The 24202-nt window shown below is 35.5% G+C and overlaps 1 protein-coding gene across 9 annotated transcripts in view; it reads right to left on the bottom strand.

Annotated features, from left to right (window-relative positions):
* ITP (ion transport peptide) overlaps nt 1-24202 on the bottom strand; it is a 248134-nt gene that overhangs the window by 206499 nt on the left and 17433 nt on the right. For 4 of the 9 annotated variants that reach the window (XR_010951350.1, XR_010951347.1, XR_010951346.1 and 1 more), the window contains exon 1: nt 14296-14711. The exons of 1 other annotated variant lie outside the window; for it this stretch is intronic. The gene's annotated coding sequence lies outside the window, so the exon portion shown is untranslated. 4 more of the 9 variants (XR_010951345.1, XM_067776483.1, XR_010951349.1 and 1 more) reach the window with 3 other exon arrangements.

The following is a 24202-nucleotide window of genomic DNA, read 5'->3' on the forward strand; positions in this document are numbered from 1 at the left end:
TTAAGTATATATGTAAATTATGTCAACATTCAACTCCAGTAATGATATGGTGCAACGAAATACGAAAACAAAAGAAAATTTCAAAATGGATGTGGCTCCACCCTTTTTCATTTAATTTGTCTAGAATACTTTTAATGCCATAAGTCGAACAAAAATTTACCAATCCTTGTGAAATCTGATAAGGGCATAGCCTCTATGCCGGTAACTGTTTTCTGTGAAAATGGGCGGAATCGGTTGAAGCCACGCCCAGTTTTTATACACAGTCGACTGTCTGTCCTTCCGCTCGGCCGTTAAAACGAGCAAAAATTGATATATCTTTACTAAACTTAGTTCACGTACTTATTTGAACTCACTTTATCTTGGTAATAAGAATGGGCGAAATCCGACTATGACCACGCCCACTTTTTCGATATCGAAAATTTTGAAAAAAGAAAATAATTCTATACCAAATACGAAAAAAAGGAATGAAACATGGTGATTGGATTGTTCTTTTTTTTACGCAAAATATAACTTTGGAAAAAACTTTGTAAAATGGGTGTGACACCTACCATATTCAGTAGAAGAAAATGAATAAGTTTTGCAGGGCGAAATCAAAAGCCCTTGGAATCATGGCAGGAATACTGTTCGTGGTATTAATATATAAATAAATTAGCGCTACCCGACAGATGATGTTCTGGGTCACCCTGGTCCAAATTTTGGTCTATATCTCGAAAACGCCTTCAAATATACAATTAAGGGACACTCCCTTTTAAAACCCTCATTAATACCTTTAATTTGATACCCATATCGTACAAACACATTATAGAGTCAACCCTGGTCCACCTTTATGGCGATATCTCTAAAATACGTCAACCTATAGAACTAAGGCCCACTCCCTTTTAAAATACTCTTTAATACCTTTCATTTGATAGCCATGTCATACAAACACATTCCAGGGTTACCCTAGGTTAATATTTATAAATGCTGATTTTCCCTTATTTTGTCTCCAAAACTCTCAGCTGAGTATGCAATATTCGGTTACACCCGAACTTAATCTTCTTTACTTGTTTTAAGTTAAATAGAGCTCGCCCAGGGACTGAAGTTAAATAACAACAGAAATAGCTTTACCATAAACAAATAATTTCGAGTTTTCGGCTTCTTATCGGTAACAACCGATACCGACAAGTTATCGTTTTGTTGTAGGTTTATTAATGATGCCAATTATTATCGTCAAGTTTTCGATTCGTTATCAGCCTGCTATCTTTTTTTGTCACCGCCTTTTTATTGGGCTCTTATAAGCTTTTTGTCATCGATTTTATATTGAAGGTTTATCGCTATCTGTTTCATAACATATCGATAACATTTTGATAACAAATTGGCAACACTCCGATAAGAAATAAGTTACTTTTTGATAAAAAAATTGGCAAACTTTTTATAACAAAATCGATAACGAATCTGTTAGATTCCGAAAACAGATTGACATCCTTTTGAAACAATCTGTGGCTTCTCGATAACACTCCGACGGGAAATCGGTAACAAATCGTTAACATTCTGGTAACATTTCGATAACGTTTCATTGATAAATATATAATTTTTCCATAAAAAACCGGTAACTTGTCGAATGTTTTATTTTATTTACTTTAATTTAATTTTATTTAACTTATTTTATTTTGTTTTATTTTATCCAATTTCATTTAATCTATTTTCGATATAAAAATTATTAAAACAAGCTATAAATACGGTAACTTTTCGATAAAAAATTCGTTACTTTTCTATAAAAAATCGATAACTCATCGATGAAAAACCGATGACGCATCGATAGGGTTTTTAATAGATAACAAACCTATCCCCGGCAACTGTCAAGCGGATCTCTTAGCCCGCATCGATACAACTGAACCGGTTGAAAATGGCTGTAGGGATTTCGGGATTCCGCTGGCTACCTGTGGTTTGCTCCTCCATAGCTGGGCCTAGAGTCATCTCAGCAAACGTATTTAACGTTGCTGACGTGTGTAATTTCAATACGCCTGCAGTGAGAGCAACCTCTAAACTACCTAACAACTACATACATACAATTTTCCGAGGAGTATTTCAGAGAACCTCAATTGTTATATCAGAAAATAAAAAAGGAGATTCTTAACAATCCAGATCCATGAGAAAATAGCAATTTAACTTTATACATTATTTCCTTCTTTTGTTTATTTTCGTGAACTTTAGAGAAAATTTCAATAAATTATGTAACTAAAACTATGAAAAAATATTACAAGATAAAACCGGTGGAAGTCAAATGACGTTTGAAAAAAATTTAAAATTCTCACCGCTCTCAAATGTTTTTATGCTCAGCGTGCTTTGCACACAGAGTATATTAACTGTGATTGGATAACGGTTGGTTTTACAGGTATAAAGGAATCGAGATAGATATAGACGTCCATATATCAAAATCATAAGTATGGAAAAAAAATTTGATTTAGCCATGTCCGTCCGTCCATCCGTCCGTCCGTCTGTCCGTTAACACGATAACTTGAGTAAATATTGAAATTGAAATTAAATTTGGTACACGAGCTTATCTGGACCCAGAATAGATTGTTATTGAAACTGAGCAAAATCGGATGATAACCACGCCCACTTTTTATATATATAATATTTTGGAAAACATACAAAATCTGATTATTGTAAATAATACACCTAGAATGCTGAAATTTGACATGTGGACTGGTATTGAGACTCTTGATAAAAATTTGGAAAAAAAATTGTAAAACGGGCGTGGCATCGCCCACTTGTGATAAAATCAATTTTACAAATATTATTAGTCATAAATCAAAAATCGTTACACCTATCGCAACAAAATTCGGCAGAGATGTTGCCTTTACTATAAGGAATGCTTTGAAAAAAATTAACGAAATCGGTTAAGGACCACGTCGAATTTTATATAAAAGATTTTTAAAAGGGTCGTTGACGAATAAAATAAGCTATAACTTAGCAATAAATAGTTTTGAATTAATGATATTTCACTTATCAAGTTTCATTGTAAGAGGAAATGGGGAGACATTTTTTTAAATGGGCGGTGCCACGTGTTATGTAGAAAAGTAATTTATCTGAAATGAAATGTGCAATTGAAGCTCAGGCTGAGTATATAATGTTCGGTTACACCCGAACTTAGGCACCTTTACTTGTTTCACTTCCTATTTTCCTTGCCATTTATCTTACAAGACTCCTTTACTTGTTTATTTTGATTTTGCTTTAGCAGCCGTAATCCCGAAATAGTAGAGGACTTCGTTTATTTGGGAACTAGCATTATCGCAAACAATAACGTCAGTCTAGAACAGGGGTTTGCATTCCATAGCACAACTGTGCTCTCATTGGATATGCAAAGGGCAACCACTTTAAATTTTTGGAGATCCAGTGGCCTAGAAATCCAGCGAAGAAACAATCTTACCAACAAAAACTATTTTGTACTCTGTAGGCAATTTTAAAGAAAAGTCTTCTCTCTGCAAACGAAGATCATGCTCCATAAATTGTTTGTGGATGCATGATCCATGACAACAGCAGATGAGGCGTCTCCGAGAGTGTTAGAGAGAAAAGTTCTTCCAAATATTCATGGGTCTTACGAAATATAGTATATATGCATGTTGTATATCCCGCGTCTCACAATTTTCGAAAAAAGTGGCGTCTTTATTATGTTCATAAATGTATGAGAAATATTTGGGAGTAGCGACGACCGCAACAGTAACATTCAGTGCCAGGCTGTTTGTCCCCCAAGCTATTTAGATAAGTTCAAATAAATGTTCAAATGCACGTATGTTTGTATGCAGAATTGCACATACTTGTGTGGGTATCTGAAACAATAAATGTGTAAGAGTACGGGTTCGTTTGATCCACTGTCAAATGTCACTCGGCATAACGCATACGTTTATTTCTATATACGCAAATACAGTGTGCGTCGAAATCTTAAAGTTAGCATGAAACGGAAAGGGTTTTATAAAAGCATTACATAATTTGATATATGTACTATTCAGAGTGTACTACTGTTATGATTTGCATGTGATTCAAAAACTTTTGACAATGTTTACAGATTGAGTTCGGACTTTACTGCGATAATAGCCGCTTTTTTTTGCAAGCTTGTGGAAATAAAATGCTAGCTAGATTAGCGAATTGCAGAGAAAGCAACAACACAAAGTAATCTAGTTCAGTTGGCTAAACGGTTTGAGATGAAATCGGTTATGCAACAGCTGACCATAAAACGGGGAAGTATTGTGAACGAGCGAATGAAAAGTACATATGTATGTACGAATATGCAGATCATTGTGAATTCATACAAGTGCCGAATGTTTGAAGAAAAAAAACGTTCTAATAGTAAACAGCCTCGATCATCTGTTCAATCTCTGTTCGATTACTTAAATTATTTGTTCAATAGTGTTTTCAAACATTTTTGTAGACTACTGGTTTATTGCATTACATATTTTAAAATGTTTACCTAACTGGCTGCTCAGATTTTATCTATTAGCTAGATTTTAGAAATGAATATTAATATGTAATCCGATTTTCAGTATACACATTTAAAAGAAAGCTGATTTGAGACACAAATGGGTAATTCGTGGCAGTTCAATTTAAGAAACGCGGGCAAAAAAAAACCTATCTTCCATTCTCTCACCATTCGCAACAGCCATTCTACCTGTCAGCTATTATCTTTTATTATGAAAACATAAAATGTTGTCAATGTGTTGGTTTCATTTTGAGTTTGCCATCTCTTTCTGACAATACCTACTCCAGTGATATGAAAAAAAAAAATTAAATCAGCTGGTGAGATGAGCCAACCATATAGTTTAGCCATGGTAGCACTGAAATAAATATGTGTTCATATGTATGTGTATTCATAAAATATTTCATATTTAAGCAAAAAGACGGAAAGAGTAAACAACTTGAAGAAAATGTAAGGAAAATAAATAGTTTGTTTACGTGCGAAACTATTTAGATGTTAATAATTCTATCAGTATCTTCAATTCTTGTGTACTTTTATTCTTCTTATTTTCAACAAAACAGATGTTTTACATTAGTGCTGGCAGCTCTCATAAAGTTGATCCAGATCGTTCCAATGAAATTTGATCGTGAGCCAGAGCTCGATAACTCAATGGAACGCTCCTAATAACAGCGTAGTGACAGGGTGATATACATACACACAAACACAGGCATTCCCAGTATTTTTTTTTTTTTTAATTGTTTGGCTAAGTGTCAAAAGCGTATTGCGCCAAAAGTGGAAATGTCAAAGCAGTTAAAAAAAAGTACAGATTAGATAATAAACTTCCACCACCTGTATGGTTCCGCCGTGATGAAACTCCTCGTGTTCCAATGAAACAAATGCAACAACAATCCATGCGGGGTTTACATTGTTGTTGCATTTGCATGTTAAATTCTATCCCTATCTGGTTCATGTTTCGTTGGAACACGAGGACTGTTTAGCTAGTTTAAGCATTTTTTTCAAGCTGGTTTTCAAAAAAAACAACTAATACTAGATCTATCGGCTACTGCGAAACACTTCCGAGGAGATTTTGGGACAAACTTCTCCATCCATTTGTGTCGTGCCAGTTTTTAACTTTTCCTGCATATTGGCGGAACGGCACAGCTGCGAAGCTTTACAAAGCAGATATATATTCGAGATATTTGACAAATCACTGCCGAGGTACGACCCCGCTGAGAAAAAATTAGTTCTAATTGAAAAAAAAAATTGTTCTAAAATGTTGATGTAGGTTTTCCCTGGCATTCAATTTGGAAGTGATGTTCCTTTGAATTGAAACTTAAAACAATTTCTTCAGCATACATCCCATTCTGCTAACCATAGCGAAATTTATAAATTTTCATTTATTTTCCTATTAGTTAGGGCAGGTATTTATTGAGAGGTAAAGTTATGTTTTTGGTCTGGAGACTTTTGTTCAACACTGTTCGTCGAATTTCTGCATTAAAGCGATTTAGCTTTGGCGTGTTCATAAATATAATTCACATTTTTTTCTGTTTGGAGCATCCCTACTTTTTTACTTTTAATATACAAATTGTACTGGAATGCAGGAATTTAGATATATGCTTTAATGAGTAGTAATGTTTTAAATTGCAAAACTCCCTTTTCAACATTCTTTCTGTGTGATAAAATATCTACAGACTTTATTTGCATGATGCTTTTTGCTACCCAACGTATACTTTTACACAAGCGTATAATAATTGTAATCTAATAACGGCCGAACGAAATGGCGGAAGGGAAGCCAGATCTCCGTCCGTCCGTTGACAGGACAACTTGAGTAGTACACTGGCTTATCTGAACTCAGACGAGTTTGGTATTAATAAAATAATTTAAAAAAATTTTTTATGTTAAACGGTTTTATTGAAAACAATACTTACATTAAGTAATAATAATACGAAAAGCTAGAAAATAATTAGGTAGGTTCTAGGTACTAGTCATCACACTCCTTATCAATATATGGCGTTGATCAGACAATTAAATAAAAGCGTTGGGCGCGGAAAATTTCTAAAAATGTGACTGATTAAGGTTCAGTTAGTTTTACTTATGACTATCAGTAGAAATATGACGCGTCCAACGCTTTTATTTAATTGTCTGATCAACGCCATAGATTGATAAGGAGTGTGATGACTAGTACCTAGGACCTACCTAATTATTTTCTAGCTTTTCGTATTATTATTACTTCATGTAAGTATTGTTTTCAATAAAACCGGTTAACTTAAAAAATTTTTTTTTATTATTTTATTTTCAAGTTTTTAGTCTTTATTTAATTGCCTATTATTTCTCATTCTATTTAGTTCATTTAGTGACTCATTATTACAAGGACTCTTTCCTGACAATTTGTTACAACCTAAGTCCTCAATACATAATCCTTCCAAATACTTTACTCGACTCTGCGCCACGTATGCTTGTCCCTCCTCCAACTCCAAAATATTTTGATGTCACTTCTACCGGACTGTATGCAATATTTGTTCCAAATATTAGCCAAATCGGGCATCATAGGTCGCTTTCTATTCATTTATCTATGTATTATGTGTTCCAAATATGGGCAAAATCGGACCACAAATATGATTTTTGTGAATATCTCGATCCTTCCGCCATCTAGCGGGGATTTTTTTTTTGATAGGTCGCTTTCAATTCTTCTATGGATTAAGTGTTCCAAATATGAGCCAAATCGGGCCACAAATACGATTTTTGCGAATATCTCGATCCATGCGCCACCTAGCGGCGATTTGCTTTCACAGGTCGATTTCTATTCTTGTATGTATTAAGTGTTCCAAATATGAGCCAAATCGGTCCAACTCATACTTTTTAACAAATTTTATATATTAACTCGAAGCTAAAGAACTAACTTGCCGCTCTGGAAGTGGGACTTAGAAGAAGAAAATTTAAAAGCGTTTAAGCTGTAAATAAAAAGCCGTTGATGATATTGTGACGAATGTTAGCAACACTAAGGGATACTATCATCTCTAAGCCAACACTAAGCAGTGACTTGTATGCCATCAATAAATCAATCATTATGTCTATACATATGTCCATACAAGCAGCGGTAAGCAACGCACAAACACATGCATATATCTGAGATACTCCCAAAAGTAGGCAATAATTTGTGCAAGTATCACTCACATATACACGCGCATATGAGTAGCGATAAACGTAATTACAGCTGGTAATTTTATAGCTGATAACTAACTAGTAAATTCTAGAAATAGAAGTGCCTATAAATATGACAACGAGGAAACGAAACAGTATAAAAGCAGCAACAGTTGAGGCACGGCAATCAGTTCGATTTAAGCAAGCTATCAGTTGCGAAGTGTAAGTGTTATTTTGAAGTAGTCTAATAAAGACCATTTTTGCATAATTGAATATTGGAGTTATTTATTCAAAAGCTCCTGATTCGATTGTTAGCAGAAGATTTGGAATAAGCGAAATTTCAGTAAATTCGTTACAATTGGTGTCAGAAGAGGAATTGTTGTATAAATTCCAAAGGTTGCGAATATAACTTAGACATGGCAAAGTTGAGTGAATTTAGGATCCAGCAACTGAAGGAGTTGGAGAGCCGTAGATTGAATATAAACGGAAATAAACAAGGAGCTCGCATATCCTCACAGCTGGAGACACAGGAAGTAAGGGTATCATCAAAACTTGAATCGCACAATTTCAGACAGAAGTTAATGATTTAAAAGGTCGTATGGAGCAATTACAACTAAATCGCCCAGCTGTTTCAGCAAGCAATCCGAAGGTAAAAACTCCATCCTTTGACGCCTCTGTTCCTTTCCAGGTATTTAAGCTTCAATTTGAGAAGACGTCAACAGTGAACAACTGGAATGCGGAAGATAAAGTTGCTGCACTGTTTATGGCATTGAAAGGGCCTGCAGCTGAGATTTTATAAACCATTCCAGAGGGCGAACGGAATTGTTTTGACGCATTGATGGGCGCTCTAGAGAGGCGATACGGAACTGAGCATAGGAGACAGATATACCAAATGGAGTTACTGAACCGCTTCCAGAGGCCTGGTGAAACATTGCAAGAGTTTGTGTCGGATGTTGAAAGGCTGGCACATTTAGCGAATGCGGACGCACCCGTGGAATACAGTGAAAGTGTAAAAACCCAGAGCTTTATAAATGGCATACGGGACGTGGAAACGAAGCGAGCGACATACGCAAACCCAAAACCTACATTCACAGAAACGGTATCACATACTCTGATTCAGGAAACAGCTTCGCTTCTGTGTAAGCAAGTTTTCAAAGCACGCCGTATAGAAGTAGAAAGGCCAGAGTGGGTAGACGCAATATTGGAGGCGCTGAAAGGATCGCAAAAGCGGAGTGAAAGAGTTATCAAATGCTTCAAATGCGTGAAGCCCGGTCACATTGCACGTCATTGTGATCTTGGTCCTTGTAGTTCCAACTTGGCTGGTCGTAAACGTAAAGCTGCAGGAGATAAGCAAGAGAGAGTCAGATGTAAAGGACGAAAACTTGCCCCAGCTATTGAATGTCCTGTGATATCTATCTTGCAAATTGGAAGAAACTCGAGCAGTCTCACCGTCAGAGGGAATGTGGATGGCAAAGGACGTGTACTGACTGTAGATACGGGCGCATCTCATTGTTTGATTTGGTCAACAGGAGAGTAAAGCCATTACCTGGAGCAAGGTTGCGTACGGTCACTGGCGAATATAACCAAGACCTGGGAGAAGTGATCTGTGAAGTCTTAATTGGGAAGGTCATGGTTCTACACAAATTCTTGTAGCGGAGATCGTTGATGAAGTCATATTAGGAGTGGACTTCTTAGTTGACCATGATATCAGGATCGATATGCGGAGAAAGATTATGCGCTATAAAAACAAGGATGTGCCACTTAACTTCAGTTTGGAGAAAAGGTTCAGCAGTAAGCGAGTGCTGATGGGGGAGATTCGAAAGAAACCACAAAAGTCAAGGAAGGTAGATCGGGCAAAGGTTTATGGAACGAATGGGCCAAACAAATCAAAACCAAAGGTACCTGCGAGAGAAACACTGGCATTGAAAACCCCTAATGGACTCACTAAAACGAACGAAAGAATTTCCCAGAAATTATGCAAGGGTGGTTTCAAGCCCGGGCGCACTACTGTTGGGAAACGTCGGAACGATACTGATTATGTGAAGCCAATCCGTCAAGAGCAAACTCTACAAAGTAGTTCATTGGCCAAACAACCGAGTGCAAGGGAACGATCCAGGATAATGAGTAGTAAGATGAAACGCAGGTACGATGAGAACAATAATTCGGAAGGTCTCTTGGAGGGAGATTTGGTATTGCTATACAACCCTCACCGGCGGAAAGGTGTTCCATCCAAATTTCGGCGCAGTTGGGAAGACCCATACAAAGTTGTGAAGAGGATCAGTGATACCATCTACCGCATACAAACCATTGGGAAACCACGAAATAGAAGAGTGGTACATTTGGAGATGCTGGCGGCATTTAGATCAGGAAATTTGTCCCTACATCTGAACGTACTCGAAAATATGGAAATACATCGGACTTAAAACTTAAAAATAAATAAAAGTTTTCAAAAACTAAAAAACTACGCTTTTATAGCTAATCGAAATGAAAATTACATTTGTAGAATGCGGAATAATTTACAATAAATAACTTACTCAAAATAAATTTGCCCTTTATTTTTTATAAAATGAGAAAAGTCAGACAGGTACGGGGTCTTGCTTTATTAAGCTCTTCATATTCATGCGATCCTAAGGATGAAGTCGAAATATCGACCAAATTAAAAACCTCATACATAATAAATATTGTGCGCCTCAAGCTCGTCAATTATATCACATCAAAATAAATAAGGCTATTGCCAACAACTTAAAATCTCTCGGCAAAATGTTTAAATCAAAGTCGGAAAGAGTGCGACCAAGTTTAACAAGATTTGGTAAAAAAATTGTTTCTAGACTATTTCATAGCTGTTTACGAAATTTGCATATGTGTTTGGTTTTTTATCATTTACACTGTGCAACAGCCGGCTGAGTATTGGACCACACCCACTTTTTTGTAGAGATTGAAGCTTAAGTAGACAAAGTACTATCTCCGTTTTTCGAAGTTAGCCTCCAAAAAATAGATATCTGCTTGCGAAATTCGAAATTCTACATTTCAAAATTTTATATTTTTTTTTTTTTGCTAACGCGTTCAGCAAATTAAAAAGGTAAAAATGTGGTCGTGGGCCGCCTTTTTCTTATTTTAGTTGAATGGCTGAATTCTTTTATTGAAAAATCACCGTACGAGCAATTCCAGTGAAGAGTATGTGCAGACATGAAAGTAGTAGCCACTATAATGGGACTGTCTGACATCTCACCTCGTATAACAACTGTTATACTAAATTTCTCAAAAAAAGAACTCAGCCCGTCAAATAAGGGAAAAGAGCGGATCACGACCACATTTTTACTTCTTTAATTTGCTAAACGCGTTAACAAAACAAAAAATAAAATTTCGAAATGTAGAATTTCGAACTTCGAAAGCCGATATCTATTTTTTGGAGGTTAACTTCGAAAAACGACGATAGTACTTTGTCTACTTAAGCTTCAATCTCTACAAAAAATTGGGTTTGGTCCAATACCCAGAAAAAAAGTTGATTTTGTAGCATAGTGTTATTGTTCGTGACATTCCTCTTTGAATGTATCCTTGATACATATATATGACAACACACGCTGGACCTTAGACCTCCTTACTTGTTATGCCGCAATTGAATATATTTGAATTCTTAAACTTTCTTATTCCTAAACTTGACAACTTTTACAGTCAATTGATTGACACAACTCTTACTAACACTAATTTCTCTTCTCATTCGACTTAACAAAATTATTGCGAATATAGTGAAACGTTGCTGTAAATTCTCTAACTTTTCGAATTGCAAAACAATACAATAGACCTTTTCGCCTCTTAGTATTGAAATGGCTAGAAATTTGACGTTGTGACCATATCATATGGTCATGACTTTAACCAGCCTTGCGACCAATGGAAGTGGTGATAAGTTCAATTTACATTATGGCCGTTGATCTTATGTCACGCCTCCAATATGGGTTGGTTCGAGAATATGAATTTTCTAAGCATCAGAACTATGGAAAAACAAAAATACTTAAAATCCAGTACAATTGTATATTTGTTTAATGGTGTGTTCAGTTTATACTTATATTTAAGAATTCATGAGCTTAACCACCGGCTTATAATAATTGAATTTCAATTATTATGTTTTCTAAGAGAAACTCATTCGCAACGAAGAAGAACTTTACAAAAACAAATGTAGTGGTTACAGGCAACTGCAGTTTCACCGTGTGATTCGCGGTTCGAATCCCGGTGAAACCTTTGATAACATTACAAAATTGCCTGATGATGATTACGTTGGCAGTTTTCGAAATGGTTCCATCGCAATATGCCAGTAAATGTTTTTTTCTTCTCAGTTTCTCTTAGAAAACATAATAATTGAAATTCAATTATTATAAGTCAGTACAATTGTGTTTCATTAGTTTATACTATTTGAGAATACGGTAAATTCTCAAAGGATCTCTCAAATTGAGATTGAGCATACATGTACATTGGTTCGGAGTGTCCACACTGCGATTAAGCTTGAGATTTCGAACTTTAAACGTTTCATGAATATCGTTGATACTTTCTTCAAATACATTTTTCATCACATAATATTTTCATGGCTTCTTATGCATAGCAAATTTTTTTAAACAAAATCCCACGGATGTAGCGTAGTAGGGAATGGTACTTAGATGGTAGGAGATTTAGTGCGATTAAAGTCCCACACTGACTTTAAGGCTTTCGATTCTTCCTCCTCTGAAAAACTAATCTAATATATGCCTTTACATTTCACAAATTTTCCACGCATCGGATGGCTAACCATTTAAAACTTCTGCTTTCACTTGGCAATTTTTTCACACCTCATTTTTAGCGCGCATATTTAATTTTTTACTTAGTAATTATTATTTGTTCACTTTTTTTCCTTCAGCGAAACCAATGTCACCAAAACTGTGTAAATGCGCCAACGTTGGACAGACTCATGGACTCTAATAAATTATCAAAGAATATGATTTCGTCGGCAGTAATTTGTGTTTAATTAAAGGTGAACGAATTTTTTTTTTGTAACTTTAAATCATATCAATACATGCACACTAGACTGGGTTGGTCCCCATACAAAAACAAAAAGTTGCTAATGTCCGCCCCTAAATTTGAAGATTATGTTGAGAGGGTTTCGGAAAATTTTTTCTTAATTTTTTTTGATCCTTCGAAATACAGCCAAAAAGGTTTTTTCGTTGTAACTTGGTTATTTGATGTCCGATTTTTAAAATTGATATGTCATTATTTTGGCCTTGAGAAGCTTCACATTTCCGTTTAATGTCCTTTTAAGCTATGAAGTCGTTTTCACATGATTAGGTCAGCTAACAAAATTGTACCCCCCCCTAATGTATGTTTTTTTCCTTACCAAACGAAAGTACTTGAAAATTCAAGAAAATGTTGCTTTGAAACCATATTACTAAAATAATAAACAAAGAAGTTATAGCACTTTCAATATTTATTGCAACTGTTATTTTACCTGATTCTTATTATACTTAGACCTGAAACTCGTGATGTTTTTGGAGGAAAAAGTTAATAAAGTTATGCCAAATATCATGAATAAGTGAAGTCAAAGTAAATAAGTGAGTCAAACCTGTTGTTTCGTATTTATAATAATAACACTATGCAACAAAATCTCCTTTTTTTTCTGGGTATTGGACAAACCCACTTTTTCGTAGAGATTGAGGCTTAAGTAAACAAAGTAATATCTTCGTTTTTCGAACTTAGCTTCCAAAAAATAGATATCGGCTTACGAAGTTTGAAGTTCGAAATTCTACATTTCGAAATTTTATTTTATTTTTTTGTTAACGCGTTCAGCAAATTGAACAAGTAAAAATGTGGGCGTGGTCCGCGCTTTTCCCTTATTAGAAGGGCTGGATTCTTTTTTTGAGAAATTTAGTATAACAGCTGTTATACGAGGTGAAAAGTTAGACTCTGATTTCTGAGAACGACTTCTGACTTTCCACCTTTACTTTTTCAATTTGCTGAACGCATAACAAAAAACTAAAATTTCGGTTCGAAAAACAGAGATAGTACTTTGTTTACTTAAGCCTCAATCTCTACAAAAAAGTGGGTTTGTCCAATACCCAGAAAAAAAAAGGAGATTTTGTTGCATAGTGTTATTATTATAAATACGAAGCAACAGGGTTGACTCACTTATTTACTTTGACTTCCCCTATTCATGATATTTGGCATATCTTTATTAACTTTTCAATGCAAACCCTGCAATTTTTCCTCCAAAAACATCACGAGTTTCAGGTCTAAGTATAATAAGAATCAGGTAAAATTACAGTTGCAATAAATATTGAAAGTGCTATAACTTCTTTGTTTATTATTTTAGTAATATGGTTTCAAAGCAACATTTTCTTGAATTTTTAAGTACTTTCGTTTGGTAAGGAAAAAAACATACATTAGGGGGGTAAAATTTTGTTAGCTGACCTAATCATGTGAAAACGACTTCATAGCTTAAAAGGACATTAAACGGAAATGTGAAGCTACTCAAGGCTAAAATAATGATTTATTAATTTTAAAAATCGGACATCAAATAACCAAGTTACAACGAAAAAACCTTTTTGGCTGTATTTCGAAGGACCAAAAAAAAATAAAAAAAATTTTTCCGAATACCCTCTCAATATAATCTTCAAATTTAAGGGCGGACATTAGCAACTTTTTTTTTCGACCCAGTCTAATGCACACATATGTACATAGGTATTTTTGTTTCCTTTTACATTTTTAATATTTCCACTTCTATTTTTTTATTTTTTCCAATCAAAGTGCGAGTGCACATGCATCCAAACGTACATCAAGAAACGACCTAGTATTCATGTAAATTATGTATGTGTTTGTGTTCACGCACACACACATATGATAATTTTCACTTCCGTTCAATACACATATAAGGGCGCGTCACTATTAGCGATGTTGGTTTTGTTGCATGTACGCAATAAAACGCATTGCAAAAGAGAACAATTATTTTAATTTTCAAAATAAATTAAATTTTTTGCCTTTTTAAGCTTATTTAAAATTTATTAATAATTTTTATAAACATTTTTAAAATATTTTTTTACTAAATTGCACTGCATTATTTTTATATATAAAATAAGTATATTTAGATCTGAATATTCCAAATATCGTATATATATAATATATATAACCGATTTGCACAGCACAAATGCGACACGCTTTGGATGGATATACGCCACAGACTAACAAAAGAACACTGAGAGTTAGACCAACTGACTAACTAGCTAGCTGTCTGATTTGCGGGCTAAATTGGCTGGATTGCAGACAGAGAAGACGTCGTTGCTGTCGCAACTCAGACAGGCGACAGTGGAGACGTCAATAAATGTAACGGCGAACGGACACGGGGTAATATGCAATACCACGACGCACGGCATAAGAGGCAACGAAAACTGAAAATAACAAATGAACCACAATAAAATGCGATGAATTAAAAAATAAGAAAAACAAAAAAACATTTAAATACGAAAACACTGCCCTCTTGTCACATACAATCCAAAGCGAATGACTGTGTACACAGAATGACAAGCAACGTGCACTGTGGGTCTTGTCACTTTGCGAGTCTAATGTCGTATACTTTGCACATGATCTTAGAAATTTTGCAGCCCCGCGCTTTTGTACTTTTTTTGACTTTCCTTCTTGATGGATCACATGCAACTCCTGTCTCCTTTTGATTTCGCCCAAATGGTTTGGGACGTCTGTCGTCGACTCAGCGAGTGTTGCACCCTCCTTTGCCACCGCATCGGCCTTTTCGTTACCTTCTATCCCTTTATGACCGTGAACCGAGTAAAAATGTATAGTTCGGCCTGAGCGAAGTTTTTCCAATGTTTCTTTGCATTCCAGCACTGTGGGTCTCTTTGATGAATGCCCAAACATCGACTTGGCTGCTAGATTATTTTCAGGTCAAATGAAACTTTTTGGAAATGAAATTTAACTTTTTTCAAATCAAATAAAACTTTTTTCGAGTCATATATAAAATAGACCAAAAACTTCACTTCCGCGCTTACGAAGCTGCGAAAATGCATGGGTCGGGGAGAGCTATGTGCTATTAAGTAGCCCTAAAAAGAAGCGAGTAGTCTTGAACTCGAAGGGTCTTATTGTGTCAGAGTATAGTAGCTAGCCGGCAAGTTTATAAAACATTTCCTCCTAGAATGTCATTCTCGACCGCCGAGAGAGGACTTTTGGATTTCAGTATGAAACTATATTCCAATCACATCGTGAGGAAGACTTTGTTATGGGCCAACGAATAGCAGCGTACAGGCAATGTTAAGAGTGGCTTTGAAATCCTCAAACAAATGGTTCGCGTCTCGTCTCTTATCGAGGGTTTTCTCCAGGTTCTTCCCCAGGATTTGGCGTATCGTGAAGATTTGACTGACATTATACTGAATATTTCAAACTATGCACTAGATAAAATCTGTGAGAATGTGAAGGACAGCTTTATAAAGCTGGAATTACTAATGTAAATGGGATAAAATTCCGAAAAATATCCTTAAAGTTTCCAAAATCGAAGCCTAAGAAAATTATCTCTGCGTAGCTGATCCTATACTCAGATAAAACACTCACTTAAAAAGAGGAAAAGCTTCCCTAAACAAATTTTCTTTAAATTGAGGAAAATTTTAATGTAATGAGTTAGAATTTCTTATTTTTAAACGGTTTTATTTAGCTTGACTTGACATGGTGGGGTGGACGGCCGGCACGAATTTTGTAATTGAAATTTAAGTAACTTCCCGATAAGCTACAAGCTTGAAACTTGGAATATAGTTCAGAACCCGATGACAATGCAATAATAAGAAAAAATCGCCGCTAGGTGGCGCAAGAATCCAGATAATCAAAAAATCGTATTTGTGGTCCGATTTGGCTCATATTTGGAAAACATAATACATACAGAAATAGAAATCGCTTTATAAAAAATATCCCGCTAAGTGCGGCAAGAATTGAGATTTGGCTAATACTTGGAACAAATATTACATACAGTCCGGTAGAAGTGACATCAAAATATTTTGGAGTTCGAAGATGGACAAGCACACGTGGCGCTGAGTCGAGTAAAGCCTTTGGAAGGATTATGTATTAAAGACTTAGATTGTAACAAATTGTCAGGAAAGAGTCCTTGTAATAATGAGTCACTAAATGAACTAAATAGAATGAGAAATAATACGCAATTAAATAAAGACTAAAAATTTTAAAATAAAATAATAAAAAAAAAATGTTTAAGTTAAACGGTTTTATTGAAAACAATAATTACATTAAGTAATAATACTACAAAAATCTAGAAAATAATTACGTAGGTCCTAGGTACTAGTCATCACACTCCTCATCAATCTAGGGCGTTGATCAGACAATTAAATACAAGCGTTGAACGCGTAAAATTTCTATTCATAGTCATAAGTAAGACCAACTGAACCTTAATCAGGTTATGCTACGCCTCACATTTTTAGAAATTTTACGCGTTCAACGCTTTTATTTAATTGTCTGACCAACACCGTAGATTGATGAGGAGTGTGATGACTAGTACCTAGGACCTACCTAATTATTTTCTAGATTTTAGTATTATTATTACTTCATGTAAATATTGTTTTCAATAAAACCGTTTAACTAAAATTTTTTTTTTTTTTAATTAATTTTTGTATAAAACTTTTTATTAACTTGAGGAAACATTTTTCTTCATTTTTTTCAATGAAAAACACTAGATTTAATATCTCTAACAGCAGTTACATGTACGAATAAGCTCAGGGAACAAGAGTAGTCGACTGTAAAGTTGAGCACCTCGACTAGGGATCCGCGGCCGTGACGGTTACACAATTAAATTTTTTTAATTTATTTATACAATTTTATCCATTTTTAAGAAAATTATTCCTATGACCAAGAAACAAGAAATGTGAGGAAATTACTTTCCTTTCGGTCCTCATGGACCGGCCAGTTCAACCTACCTACCTACTTTCCTAGATAAAGGGAATAGTTTCTATGGCGCAAAATCAATCCATTTTTCTTCATTTTCAGGAATTTTGGTAAATCGAGCCTAGATTATCGAAAGAAGATACAACATCAACGCCGATATTCAGCGCGATCCAAGGGACAGTTATCTAGATTCCGATAAAAATTTAACATGCAAATGCAATGGATAATTTTTTTGTTGAATTTGTATGTTAAATTATTATCGGGATGTAGATCACTGTCCATTGGAACGCACTAATTATGTTGATATATGAATGCGAGAAAATTCCCTCTAGGGAAAATTTCTAATTGACTATTAGTAACCCAACTACTATGGTATTAATTTCCGGCAGGATTTGTCGAAATAAGTACGACCATGCGATTCTCTTATGAACAAATTCTCATACTTCTTCATTTATATGTGTGTTTATTAAGATTTAAATTAATATTATATATGTATGAGAAGCGCTTTGAAAATTGTTGACATGCCATAATATAGCAATTTTAGTACAAACAAGTAAAGGTGTCTAAGTTCGGGTGTAACCGAACATTATATACTCAGCGTGAGCTTCAATTGCACATTCATTTCAGACAAATAACTTTTCTACATAACACGTGGCACCGCCGATTTAAAAAAACAATGTCTCCCCATTTCCTTTTACAATAAAACTTGATAAGTGAAATATCATTGACTCAAAACTATTTTTTGTTAAGTTATAGCTTATTATTCTAGTCTACAACATTTTTAAAAATCTTTTATACAAAAGTTGTCGTGGTCTTTAACCGATCCCGTCCATTTTTACTAGAAATATTTTCTGCTTTAGGGAAAATTTGTGTACCTATTTTTATTACGATCCGTTAATTTTTCTTCGAGTTATGGCTCCCGAAACATTGAAAATTGCTTAGTGATAAAAGGGGCGGTGCCACAGCCATTTTCAAAATTTTAAGTGTTTTCCAATTTAATATTATAATTCAATTTAAAAAGTAGAATTCTATTGATACAAAGTTCCTTTTCGCTAAGATACAGCTTATTATTTTCGACTACGACCCTTTCTAAAATCTTTTATATAAAAGTGGGCGTGGTCCTTAACCGATTTCGTTAATTTTTCTCCTAAGTATTCCTTATAGTAAAGGAAACTTCTATGCCGAAATTTGTTACGATAGGTTTAACGATTTTTGATTTATGATTAATAATATTTGTAAAATTGATTTTATCCAAGTGGGCGGTGCCACGCACGTTTTAAAATGTTTATCAAGAGTCTCAATAGCAGTCCACATGTCAAATTTTCAACATTCTAGGTGTATTATTGGAGTAAATTGGAAGAGAAGCTCGGCCTTAGATCTCTTCGGAGGTTATCGCGCCTTACATTTATTTTTTTTTTTTAGGTGTATTATTTACTAAATAATCAGGTTTTTTGTGTTTTACAAAATGTTATATATACATAAAAAGTGGGCGTGGTTATCATCCGATTTAGCTCATTTTCAATACCAATCTATTCTGGGTCCAGATAAGCTCGTGTACCAAATTTGGTGAAGATATCTCAATATTTACTGAGGTTATCGTGTTAACGGACAGACGAACGGACGGACGGACGGACATGGCTCAATCAAATTTTTTTTCGACACTGATGATTTTGATATATGGAAGTCTATATCTATCTCGATTAATTTATACTGTACAATCAACCGTTATCCAATCAAAGTTAATGTACTCTGTGTGCAAAGCACGCTGAGTATAAAAAAAAATAGCAACAAAAGTTGACACACCATTCATAATGCGCATAGCCATTGCAACAACAGTGAAATGCCGTAGTGTATACGCAAAGCATACAGCACAGAGCCATAATGGCAGCGTCACAAACACCTTTTTCATATAGATGCGTGGGTTGCACGTATTTTTATGGAAAACGGCAGATCGAACGACAGCAGCGCCATCTAACATACAAAAGTTGGCAATCTTCAACTCTTGCTTGATGTAAAGCATAAGAAGAAGAGTTCTATATTTGCATTGGCTATGATGAGTGCTTCCACACGCTGGAAGTGAAATTATTTTTCCCACTCTTTGGTACTTTTCCAACGTTTTTCACAGTTATAAACTTCATTTTAACAAAATAATATGGGACAAAATACGTTACCACATATTTTTCTTGTATAGTGCAAATATTTATAACAGTGCTTAGCGAAATTTTGAAACTGGAGAAGAAAGCTTTGATTCTAAGTCTGAAGTTCCGTCATATTTACAAACGCAACATCTTGCGTGATCATGGCGATGTAACTGTCATGCATAAGATTGCTTTGAACGTAACTATATGAAAAAGTTCATTCTGACGCGGCCATAACGGTACACAATGGTAGAGAAGAGAACATTTTCGAGATGCCGCCAGATAGCCTAAAAGAGGATTGTGCGGTAATTCAGACATGTAAACATAGCGACACTATAATTTTTTGCTTATCGTTATATATTTTTAGTAAATGTGCTTTAATATTGTGACACAGCGGTGTAATGGTGCAATTTTTTATGTGTTGATGCATTGTGACTAAATATTGGGGTGGCTTTCCATATTTCTATAGTCGGCACTCGTCTGTTCCATACTTCAATTCGAACGCTGGACCAAATCATTTTGGTTTCCGTTTCTCGGTATGAGCATTTTTTGAAGAGGGCTTGTTTCTTGACTTCTGAAAAAAAAATATTTCTTCAAAAAATTCAGTTTACAAATAAGGAATTTGACAGCTAATTTGCTATCGAACAGTATTTTTCGAACGCTCGATACGACGTGTTGACATTTTGTTACGAAACACAAAAGAGATAATTTCACACACGTTCTTGCTCGATATCAGATTATGAAAAGTCACACCTGCAATAAAAGAATTTGAAGAATTGGATCGTCAAAACGAAGTATCTAGCCTACAAATTTCAATAGGAATCCGTCCGCCTGAAAGCTTTGTTGTTGATTTTATTGTATTATCGGCACTTCTTGGCATTGAATCTTTTAAATTTTTGTATGTCACCAAGGGCCGGTAAGGCTCGCCGTGGTCACATCGTACCGTTTCCGAAAAACCTAATTTGATTCTTTAATGCGCTAGTTCTGCAGCATGCTGCATCTATATCCGACAATCCTTAAATCATTCGCGGGTCTAACCGATCTTCACAACAAAAGGGTTTAACTGTCCTTTATTGTTCCCTTGTAATCTACTTTTATTTCTGAAGCTACTTTGGGCCTTCTATTCTTTTCCCAATATTACTATTTTGCCATCTTTTTCTCTCTCCTCGGCTCTTTATTTTAACTTTCGTCTTTCTTTCACACTTCTCTTTCGCTCATTCTCCCTCTTTAATTTTCGATTTTCTGCCTCACCTTCTCCGTTTTTCCTCTTAATTTTGCTTTCCTTTCACTTAGCTCGACTACCTTCCTTTTCGCACTCCCTCATAGTTTTCCCTTTTTCACTTCCTTTTTTCCTTGCCATTTATCCTACAAGACTATAGGTCAGCTGATCTTAAATTTTCTTATGCTATTTGACAACAGGATTTCCTTTCAGAAGACAGTATTTCGAAATTTGATATACCCTGAGCATCATTATCATCCGAAAATCAAAAGACATATTCCTGCATCGAAACAGGAAATGATAATTTCGCTTCGAGAGCATCAACACCTACCTAAAACCTCATTCATTGAACATTGGAAGAGAAATACCAGGTGCTATAGTAAGAGTGTACCACTGTGTCACTATCACTACTCTACCCATACTGCAATCAGGCACGTGGTAACTTTCCAACTCTTTGGGCACGAAGGCACAGTCAGGCCAGTTCTGAACGCATTTAATACCGCTGAAAAAAGAATTTGACAATCATCCTTAAAAAAGGCTAGTGGTTTCCTATTCCGTGAACGTCAGCCTGAGACCAAACATACTGTAAGATAAATGAAGATGTATATCTCTGATAGATCCGTTTCACTTTTGGCAGGGTCTTAAAACAAAATTTCATCCCTGACATCTCCCCATTAAGTTTTTCTCTGGGACTCTATGAAAAGATAGTTGTTTTTGGTACACCATATCTACTTTTGATCCGACGTGAAATAACTCATAATAATAATCGTACCCTGACGCGCAGTATTCTTTCTCTGCCTACTTTTACATAAGTCAGAGAACCGTCAATTAATTCACAGATTTTGCTAGACCTTGTTTGATGCAAGTGACTATTACAAGTTATGGCTTCATAGAAATACAATGCAAGTCTGGGTATCGGCGCAAAAACGCAAATCAACGCAGCATCAGCCAGCCCACCTGTGGCAGAGCTGTGAATTAATAGCACACGAGAATGAATGGAAAATGTGTGGCAGTGGAAGTCATTAGTACTGAAACAGTGAATTCACCAGTTGTTTTAGCATCGGCACAGGTGAGGCAACCTCTCACTCACTTTTATAATTTTTAAGTTGGTTTTTGGATCTTATGAACAAAACTGTTTTCTCAACTAAAATGTTAAAAATGATATAAGTTCACTGATTTTAAACGTCAATAAATATCAATTAACAAAGTACTTTATGAAGAAAACTACAGGCTTCAGAAGCGGAGATCGTTACCCTTACGAAGAGGCATGTGTCCACTAACATTAACATTACGGCTGGACAGTATCACAACTTCTCGGAGCATACAAAAGGAGACTGCGATATTGCTGCGCACACAAGGAATCTGCTTGCATCAGCCTCGGAATCTATGCTGTTATACAATGCAGAAGTTTGGCGAACGCAATGAAATATCGCAAGAACCGAGTCGTCCTCACCTTGGTCCAATGCAGAGTAGCGCTGCGAGTAGCTTTGGCTTACCGCAGAGTCTCGGCTGAAACGGTCCTGGTCGTTGCGGGAGCCTTATTGATATATCTTATCGCTGAGAAAAGAAAGGCCAACATACGACAGCGGATCGAAAGCGAGTAGTGCTGCTGTTGCCACACAGGTGCCAGAATAATCGATTCAATGCTGGCACCTAATTCCTAAACTGAATCCATGGTTGAGGTAAAAATACGAAGAAATCGACTACAATCTGACTCAATTTCCAACGGGTTATTGTTACTTCAGCAAATAAATGCGCAGCATGGGCAAATTTGCAAATCCGAACTGCCTGTTCTGTGCAAAATATGACGTCACATCTGCTTCAAATGTGAGCATTTGCCTAACAGCAAGGGAGTGTGGAAGAGATATTTGGCGACCTACGCCCAGGCAGTGCCATTAATAAAATGACCTGCCGAAGCGACAGATGATATACAGTCCGCACACGTGTGCAGCATATACTTCCCAGCAAACGAGAAAATTGATGGCCAGCCCGTTAGCAGGAGAGTATAAATGAAGCTCACGTAGGTGCCCAAAGTAATGCTAAACGTACTTCCAGGTAGGGGGAATCGCGCCGGCCTTAAGGAGTGGGGTTTTAGTGAGTCTCCCTTCATGAAAGAAGAGAGTCCAGCACTTGGGGACTTTTGCAGTAAGGCTTACATATCCCGGTCAGTGCATAAAGCATTTCCTTCTTCCACGAAACTCAAAAAAAAAAAAAAGAAGTTCTTCCAGGTTATCAGGTGTACGTAACAATAAATAGTATTCATACAAATATTTTCCTTCCACTTAACAAGCACTTTCCCTACCCATTTCATTCTCATAATAACTTTCGTTTTCATTTTGTATGAGGATTTGCGGAATTTGTTTATTTGTTTACAAAAAAAAATGTCACCCACAGCATTTCAGAACTCAACCCATTATATATGACGACAGTTTATACATACATACAATGTGTTATATTTTATTGCATGAAAGGAAAGTGAAAGCAAATAAATAAATTATTTGTTAAGTGTGGCAGCTACGTTATAGTGGATAAATATGAAAATTGTCGAATTTGAGCACCCACAACTATGATGAATACATACCACATAAACATACATACAAATGTGTGAATACCCAGTAGGGAACACGGCTTCACTTAAACAGATTTTGAAGTGTGCTACATCGCAACCAGTACTCTTTGAAAAGTCAACTGTTTCAAATCTAGCGAGACTACCTATTTTTATATCACCAGGGCCTGGGAGTAGTCAGTTGTGTAAGCCTCTGCATGAGGATCTATGCTACTTTCAAAAGAAGCTTTATACCCAGCGACTGGCACTTCTTATGAACACAACTACAAATGTACACTATGTTGTTATAATTTTGATGAGAAAGCGGTTTTATGTAATGGCATAGATGAAACGAGATAGATATACACTTCCTTATATCAAAGTCACCCGCATTGATCTTGATTGAATCAGCAGCCCGTTAACTCGACAACTTGAATAAGAATTGAGATATCTTTACGAAACTGGTACATTGGCTTAAATGAAACCAAACTCAATGGCGCATTGTCATAAACAAAATAAAATAGGTTTTAAATTTAGTTGCAGCTTTTTGATATTATTTCTATGAGCTATCTATAACTAAATATAAAACCTATTTTATATTGACTTGCCTATGCGCCAATAAGTATTGAAATGGACGAAAGCATAGCCACTTGTTTAATAGTTCTTTTCTATTTCTGAGTCGAAAAGGATGGGTCAATTAATTGTCCTAGGTAAAAGTTTGTGGGATCCCGGGGTATGCATGACTCAATCTTTTCATTTCTCAAAAAATCTCCAAATGAAAGTTAAATCCAGACATTTATTTATTAATAAATTTTTTC

Source organism: Eurosta solidaginis, chromosome 3 (genome assembly GCF_040869045.1).
Source record: "Eurosta solidaginis isolate ZX-2024a chromosome 3, ASM4086904v1, whole genome shotgun sequence".
NCBI classification, from domain to species: Eukaryota; Metazoa; Arthropoda; class Insecta; order Diptera; family Tephritidae; genus Eurosta; species Eurosta solidaginis.